Genomic DNA, 9,196 nt, shown 5'->3' with positions numbered 1-9,196 from the left:
TGGCCCATTTCGCTCCAGCCTTTCTTGTAACACAGTGTATTTTGCTTTTGTGTTGACTCAAAGTTGTTGCAATCACTGACTCCGGCCTCTGTGGCCCATTTCGCTCCAGCCTTTCCTTATAACACAGTGTATTTTGCTTTTGTGTTCACTCAAAGTTGTTACAACCACTGACTCCGGCCTCTGTGGCCCATTTTACTCCAGCCTTTCCTTATAACACAGTGTATTTTGCTTTTGTGTTCACTCAAAATTTTTACAATCACTGACTCCGGCCTCTGTGGCCCATTTCGCTCCAGCCTTTCCTTATAACACATTGTATCTTGCTTTTGTATTCACTCAAAGTTGTTACCATCACTGACTACGGTCTCTGTAGCCCGTTTCGCTCCAGCCTTTCCTTATAACACAGTGTATTTTGCTTTTGTGTTCACTCAAAGTTGTTGCGATAACTGACACCGGCCTCTGTGGCCCATTTTGCTCCAGCCTTTCCTTATAACACAGTGTATTTTCTTTTGTGTTCACTCAAAGTTGTTACAACCACTGACTCCGGCTTCTGTGACCCATTTCACTCCAGCCTTTCCTTATAACACAGTGTATTTTGCTTTTGTGTTCACTCAAAGTTATTACAACCACTGACTCCGGCCTCTGTGGCCCATTTCGCTCCAGCCTTCCTTTTTAAGACAGTGTATTTTGCTTTTGTGTTCACTCAAAGTTGTTACAACCACTGACTCCAGCCTCTGTGGCCCATTTCGCTCCAACCTTTCCTTATAACACAGTGTATTTTGCTTTTCTGTTCACTCAAAGTTGTTACAACCACTGACTCCGGCCTCTGGGGCCCATTTCGCTCCAGCCTCTCCTTATACCACAGTGTATTTTGCTTTTGTGTTCACTCAAAGTTGTTACAACCACTGACTCCGGCCTCTGTGGCCCATTTCGCTCCAGCCTTTCCTTATAACACATTGTATCTTACTTTTGTGTTCATTCAAAGTTGTTACAACCACTGACTCCGGCCTCTGTGGCCCATTTCGCTCCAGCCTTCCCTTATAACACAGTGTATTTTGCGTTTGTGTTCACACAAAGTTGTTACAACCACTGACTCCGGCCTCTGTGGCCCATTTCGCTCCAGCCTTTCTTGTAACACAGTGTATTTTGCTTTTGTGTTGACTCAAAGTTGTTGCAATCACTGACTCCGGCCTCTGTGGCCCATTTCGCTCCAGTCTTTCCTTATAACACAGTGTATTTTGCTTTTGTGTTCACTCAAAGTTGTTACAACCACTGACTCCGGCCTCTGTGGCCCATTTAGCTCCAGCCTTTCTTTTTAAGACAGTGTATTTTGCTTTCGTGTTCACTCAAAGTTGTTACAACCAATGACTCCGGCCTCTGTGGCCCATTTCGCTCCAGCCTTTCCTTATAACACAGTGTATTTTGCTTTTGTGTTCACTCAAAGTTGTTACAACCACTGACTCTGGCCTCTGTGGCCCATTTCGTTCCAGCCTTTCTTTTTAAGACAATGTATTTTGCTTTTGTGTTCACTCAAAGTTGTTACAACCACTGACTCCAGCCTCTGTGGCCCATTTCGCTCCAGCCTTTCCTTATAACACAGTGTATTTTGCTTTTGTGTTCACTCAAAGTTGTTACAACCACTGACTCCGGCCTCTGTGGCCCATTTTACTGCAGCCTTTCCTTATAACACAGTGTATTTTGCTTTTCTGTTTCCTCAAAGTTGTTACAAGCACTGACTCCGGCCTCTGTGGCCCATTTCGCTCCAGTCTTTCCTTATAACACAGTGTATTTTGCTTTTGTGTTCACTCAAAATTTTTACAATCACTGACTCCAGCCTCTGTGGCCCACTTCGCTCCAGCCTTTCCTTATAACACAGTGTATTTTGCTTTTGTGTTCACTCAAAGTTGTTACAACCACTGACTCCGGCCTCTGTGGCCCATTTTACTCCAGCCTTTCCTTATAACACAGTGTATTTTGCTTTTCTGTTCCCTCAAAGTTGTTACAAGCACTGACTCCGGCCTCTGTGGCCCATTTCGCTCCAGTCTTTCCTTATAACACAGTGTATTTTGCTTTTGTGTTCACTCAAAGTTGTTACAACCACTGACTGCGGCCTCTGTGGCCCATTTTACTCCAGCCTTTCCTTATAACACAGTGTATTTTGCTTTTGTGTTCCCTCAAAGTTGTTACAACCACTGACTCCGGCCTCTGTGGCCCATTTCGCTCCAGCCTTTCCTTATAACACAGTGTATTTTCCTTTTGTGTTCCCTCAAAGTTGTCACAACCACTGACTCCGGCCTCTGTGGCCCATTTTACTCCAGCCTTTCCTTATAACACAGTGTATTTTGCTTTTCTGTTCACTCAAAGTTGTTACAACCACTGACTCCGGCCTCTGGGGCCCATTTCGCTCCAGCCTTTCCTTATACCACAGTGTATTTTGCTTTTGTGTTCACTCAAAGTTGTTACAACCACTGACTCCGGCCTCTGTGGCCCATTTCGCTCCAGCCTTTCCTTATAACACATTGTATCTTACTTTTGTGTTCATTCAAAGTTGTTACAACCACTGACTCCGGCCTCTGTGACCCATTTCGCTCCAGCCTTCCCTTATAACACAGTGTATTTTGCGTTTGTGTTCACTCAAAGTTGTTACAACCACTGACTCCAGCCTCTGTGGCCCATTTCGCTCCTGCCTTTACTTATAACACAGTGTATTTTGCTTTTGTGTTCACTCAAAGTTGTTACAACCACTGACTACGGACTCTGTGGCCCATTTCGCTCCAGCCTTTCCTTATAACACAGTGTATTTTGCTTTTGTGTTCACTCAAAGTTGTTACAACCACAGACTCTGGCCTCTGTGGCCCAATTTGATCCAGGCTTTCCTTATAACACATTGTATCTTGCTTTTCTGTTCACTCAAAGTTGTTACAACCACTAACTCCGGCCTCTGTGGCCCATTTAGCTTCAGCCTTTCCTTATAACACAGTGTATTTTTTTTTGTGTTCCCTCAAAGTTGTTACAACCACTGACTCCGGCCTCTGTGGCCCAATTTGATCCAGCCTTTCCTTATAACACAGTGTATTTTGCTTTTCTGTTCACTCAAAGTTGTTACAACCACTGACTCCGGCCTCTGTGGCCTATTTAGCTTCAGCCTTTCCTTATAACACAGTGTATTTTTTTTTTGTGTTCCCTCAAAGTTGTTACAACCACTGACTCCGGCCTCTGTGGCCCATTTCGCTCCAGCCTTTCCTTATACCACAGTGTATTTTGCTTTTGTGTTCACTCAAAGTTGTTACAACCACTGACTCCGGCCTCTGTGCCCCATTTCGCTCCAGCCTTTCCTCATAACACAGTGTATTTTGCTTTTGTGTACTCTCAAAGTTGTTACAACCACTGACTCCAGCGTCTGTGGCCCATTTCGCTCCAGCCTTTCCTTATAACACATTGTATCTTGCTTTTGTGTTCATTCAAAGTTGTTACAACCACTGACTCCGGCCTCTGTAGCCCATTTTGCTCCAGCCTTTCCTTATAACACAGTGTATTTTGCTTTTGTGTTCACTCAAAGTTGTTACAACCACTGACTCCGGCCTCTTTGGCTCCTTTTCGCTCCAGCCTTTCTTTTTAAGACAGTGTATTTTGCATTCGTGTTCACTCAAAGTTGTTAGAACCACTGACTCCAGCCTCTGTGGCCCATTTCGCTCCAGCCTTTCCTTATAACACAGTGTATTTTACTTTTCTGTTCTCTCAAAGTTGTTACAACCACTGACTCTGGCCTCTGTGGCCCATTTTGATCCAGCCTTTTTTGAAAACACAGTGATTTTTGCTGTTGTGTTCACACAAAGTTGTTACAACCACTGACTCCGGCCTCTGTGGCCCATTTCGCTCCAGCCTTTCTTGTAACACAGTTTATTTTGCTTTTGTGTTGACTCAAAGTTGTTGCAATCACTGACTCCGGCCTCTGTGGCCCATTTCGCTCCAGCCTTTCCTTATAACACAGTGTATTTTGCTTTTGTGTTCACTCAAAGTTGTTACAACCACTGACTCCGGCCTCTGTGGCCCATTTCGCTCCAGCTTTTCTTTTTAAGACAGTGTATTTTGCTTCCGTGTTCACTCAAAGTTGTTACAACCACTGACTCCGGCTTCTGTGACCCATTTCGCTCCAGCCTTTCCTTATAACAGAGTGTATTTTGCATTTGTGTTCACTCAAAGTTGTTACAACCACTGACTCCAGCCTCTGTGGCCAATTTCGCTCCTGCCTTTACTTATAACACAGTGTATTTTGCTTTTGTGTTCACTCAAAGTTGTTACAACCACTGACTACCTACTCTGTGGCCCATTTCGCTCCAGCCTTTCCTTATAACACAGTGTATTTTGCTTTTGTGTTCACTCAAAGTAGTTACAACCACTGACTCGGGCCTCTGTGGCCCATTTTGATCCAGCCTTTTTTGAAAACACAGTGATTTTTGCTGTTGTCTTCACTCAAAGTTGTTACAACCACAGACTCTGGCCTCTGTGGCCCAATTTGATCCAGCCTTTCCTTATAACACAGTGTATTTTGCTTTTCTGTTCACTCAAAGTTGTTACAACCACTGACTCCAGCCTCTGTGGCCCATTTCGCTCCAGCCTTTTCTTATAACACATTGTATCTTGCTTTTCTGTTCACTCAAAGTTGTTACAACCACTGACTCCAGCCTCTGTGGCCCATTTTGCCCCAGCCTTTCCTTATAACACAGTGTATTTTGCTTTTGTGTTCACTCAAAGTTGTTACTACCACTGACTACGGACTCTGTGGCCCATTTCTCTCCAGCCTTTCTTTTTAAGACAATGTATTTTGCTTTTGTGTTCACTCAAAATTGTTACAACCACTGACTCCAGCCTCTGTGGCCCATTTCGCTCCAGCCTTTCCTTATAACACATTGTATCTTACTTTTGTGTTCATTCAAAGTTGTTACAACCACTGACTCCGGCCTCTGTGACCCATTTCGCTCCAGCCTTCCCTTATAACACAGTGTATTTTGCGTTTGTGTTCACTCAAAGTTGTTACAACCACTGACTCCAGCCTCTGTGGCCCATTTCGCTCCTGCCTTTACTTATAACACAGTGTATTTTGCTTTTGTGTTCACTCAAAGTTGTTACAACCACTGACTACGGACTCTGTGGCCCATTTCGCTCCAGCCTTTCCTTATAACACAGTGTATTTTGCTTTTGTGTTCACTCAAAGTTGTTACAACCACTGACTCGGGCCTCTGTGGCCCATTTTGATCCAGCCTTTTTTGAAAACACAGTGATTTTTGCTGTTGTCTTCACTCAAAGTTGTTACAACCACAGACTCTGGCCTCTGTGGCCCAATTTGATCCAGGCTTTCCTTATAACACATTGTATCTTGCTTTTCTGTTCACTCAAAGTTGTTACAACCACTAACTCCGGCCTCTGTGGCCCATTTAGCTTCAGCCTTTCCTTATAACACAGTGTATTTTTTTTTGTGTTCCCTCAAAGTTGTTACAACCACTGACTCCGGCCTCTGTGGCCCAATTTGATCCAGCCTTTCCTTATAACACAGTGTATTTTGCTTTTCTGTTCACTCAAAGTTGTTACAACCACTGACTCCGGCCTCTGTGGCCCATTTAGCTTCAGCCTTTCCTTATAACACAGTGTATTTTTTTTTGTGTTCCCTCAAAGTTGTTACAACCACTGACTCCGGCCTCTGTGGCCCATTTCGCTCCAGCCTTTCCTTATACCACAGTGTATTTTGCTTTTGTGTTCACTCAAAGTTGTTACAACCACTGACTCCGGCCTCTGTGCCCCATTTCGCTCCAGCCTTTCCTCATAACACAGTGTATTTTGCTTTTGTGTACTCTCAAAGTTGTTACAACCACTGACTCCAGCGTCTGTGGCCCATTTCGCTCCAGCCTTTCCTTATAACACATTGTATCTTGCTTTTGTGTTCATTCAAAGTTGTTACAACCACTGACTCCGGCCTCTGTAGCCCATTTTGCTCCAGCCTTTCCTTATAACACAGTGTATTTTGCTTTTGTGTTCACTCAAAGTTGTTACAACCACTGACTCCGGCCTCTTTGGCTCCTTTTCGCTCCAGCCTTTCTTTTTAAGACAGTGTATTTTGCATTCGTGTTCACTCAAAGTTGTTAGAACCACTGACTCTGGCCTCTGTGGCCCATTTCGCTCCAGCCTTTCCTTATAACACAGTGTATTTTACTTTTCTGTTCTCTCAAAGTTGTTACAACCACTGACTCTGGCCTCTGTGGCCCATTTTGATCCAGCCTTTTTTGAAAACACAGTGATTTTTGCTGTTGTGTTCACACAAAGTTGTTACAACCACTGACTCCGGCCTCTGTGGCCCATTTCGCTCCAGCCTTTCTTGTAACACAGTTTATTTTGCTTTTGTGTTGACTCAAAGTTGTTGCAATCACTGACTCCGGCCTCTGTGGCCCATTTCGCTCCAGCCTTTCCTTATAACACAGTGTATTTTGCTTTTGTGTTCACTCAAAGTTGTTACAACCACTGACTCCGGCCTCTGTGGCCCATTTCGCTCCAGCTTTTCTTTTTAAGACAGTGTATTTTGCTTCCGTGTTCACTCAAAGTTGTTACAACCACTGACTCCGGCTTCTGTGACCCATTTCGCTCCAGCCTTTCCTTATAACAGAGTGTATTTTGCATTTGTGTTCACTCAAAGTTGTTACAACCACTGACTCCGGCCTCTGTGGCCCATTTCGCACCAGCCTTTGCTTATAACACAGTGTATTTGCTTTTCTGTTCACTCAAAGTTGTTACAACCACTGACTCCGGCCTCTGTGACCCATTTCGCTCCAGCCTTTCCTTATAACACAGTGTATTTGCTTTTGTATTCACTCAAAGTTGTTACCATCACTGACTACGGTCTCTGTGGCCCGTTTCGCTCCAGCCTTTCCTTATAACACAGTGTATTTTGCTTTTGTGTTCACTCAAAGTTGTTACGATAACTGACACCGGCCTCTGTGGCCCATTTCGCCCCAGCCTTTCCTTATAACACAGTGTATTTTGCTTTTGTGTTCACTCAAAGTTGTTACAACCACTGACTCCGGCTTCTGTGGCCCATTTCACTCCAGCCTTTCCTTATAACACAGTGTATTTTGCTTTTGTGTTCACTCAAAGTTGTTACGATAACTGACACCGGCCTCTGTGGCCCATTTCGCCCCAGCCTTTCCTTATAACACATTGTATCTTGCTTTTCTGTTCACTCAAAGTTGTTACAACCACTAACTCCGGCCTCTGTGGCCCATTTAGCTTCAGCCTTTCCTTATAACACAGTGTATTTTTTTTTGTGTTCCCTCAAAGTTGTTACAACCACTGACTCCGGCCTCTGTGGCCCAATTTGATCCAGCCTTTCCTTATAACACAGTGTATTTTGCTTTTCTGTTCACTCAAAGTTGTTACAACCACTGACTCCGGCCTCTGTGGCCCATTTAGCTTCAGCCTTTCCTTATAACACAGTGTATTTTTTTTTGTGTTCCCTCAAAGTTGTTACAACCACTGACTCCGGCCTCTGTGGCCCATTTCGCTCCAGCCTTTCCTTATACCACAGTGTATTTTGCTTTTGTGTTCACTCAAAGTTGTTACAACCACTGACTCCGGCCTCTGTGCCCCATTTCGCTCCAGCCTTTCCTCATAACACAGTGTATTTTGCTTTTGTGTACTCTCAAAGTTGTTACAACCACTGACTCCAGCGTCTGTGGCCCATTTCGCTCCAGCCTTTCCTTATAACACATTGTATCTTGCTTTTGTGTTCATTCAAAGTTGTTACAACCACTGACTCTGGCCTCTGTAGCCCATTTTGCTCCAGCCTTTCCTTATAACACAGTGTATTTTGCTTTTGTGTTCACTCAAAGTTGTTACAACCACTGACTCCGGCCTCTTTGGCTCCTTTTCGCTCCAGCCTTTCTTTTTAAGACAGTGTATTTTGCATTCGTGTTCACTCAAAGTTGTTAGAACCACTGACTCTGGCCTCTGTGGCCCATTTCGCTCCAGCCTTTCCTTATAACACAGTGTATTTTACTTTTCTGTTCTCTCAAAGTTGTTACAACCACTGACTCTGGCCTCTGTGGCCCATTTTGATCCAGCCTTTTTTGAAAACACAGTGATTTTTGCTGTTGTGTTCACACAAAGTTGTTACAACCACTGACTCCGGCCTCTGTGGCCCATTTCGCTCCAGCCTTTCTTGTAACACAGTTTATTTTGCTTTTGTGTTGACTCAAAGTTGTTGCAATCACTGACTCCGGCCTCTGTGGCCCATTTCGCTCCAGCCTTTCCTTATAACACAGTGTATTTTGCTTTTGTGTTCACTCAAAGTTGTTACAACCACTGACTCCGGCCTCTGTGGCCCATTTCGCTCCAGCTTTTCTTTTTAAGACAGTGTATTTTGCTTCCGTGTTCACTCAAAGTTGTTACAACCACTGACTCCGGCTTCTGTGACCCATTTCGCTCCAGCCTTTCCTTATAACAGAGTGTATTTTGCATTTGTGTTCACTCAAAGTTGTTACAACCACTGACTCCGGCCTCTGTGGCCCATTTCGCACCAGCCTTTGCTTATAACACAGTGTATTTGCTTTTCTGTTCACTCAAAGTTGTTACAACCACTGACTCCGGCCTCTGTGGCCCATTTCGCTCCAGCCTTTCCTTATAACACAGTGTATTTGCTTTTGTATTCACTCAAAGTTGTTACCATCACTGACTACGGTCTCTGTGGCCCGTTTCGCTCCAGCCTTTCCTTATAACACAGTGTATTTTGCTTTTGTGTTCACTCAAAGTTGTTACGATAACTGACACCGGCCTCTGTGGCCCATTTCGCCCCAGCCTTTCCTTATAACACAGTGTATTTTGCTTTTGTGTTCACTCAAAGTTGTTACAACCACTGACTCCGGCTTCTGTGGCCCATTTCACTCCAGCCTTTCCTTATAACACAGTGTATTTTGCTTTTGTGTTCACTCAAAGTTGTTACGATAACTGACACCGGCCTCTGTGGCCCATTTCGCCCCAGCCTTTCCTTATAACACAGTGTATTTTGCTTTTGTGTTCACTCAAAGTTGTTACAACCACTGACTCCGGCTTCTGTGGCCCATTTCGCCCCAGCCTTTCCTTATAACACAGTGTATTTTGCTTTTCTGTTCCCCCAAAGTTGTTACAACCAATGACTCCGGCCTCTGTGGCCCAT

This window comes from Anolis sagrei, chromosome Y, assembly GCF_037176765.1.
Source record: "Anolis sagrei isolate rAnoSag1 chromosome Y, rAnoSag1.mat, whole genome shotgun sequence".
In the NCBI taxonomy this organism is placed as follows: domain Eukaryota; kingdom Metazoa; phylum Chordata; class Lepidosauria; order Squamata; family Dactyloidae; genus Anolis; species Anolis sagrei.
Note: the sequence above shows the minus strand (reverse complement) of the source record.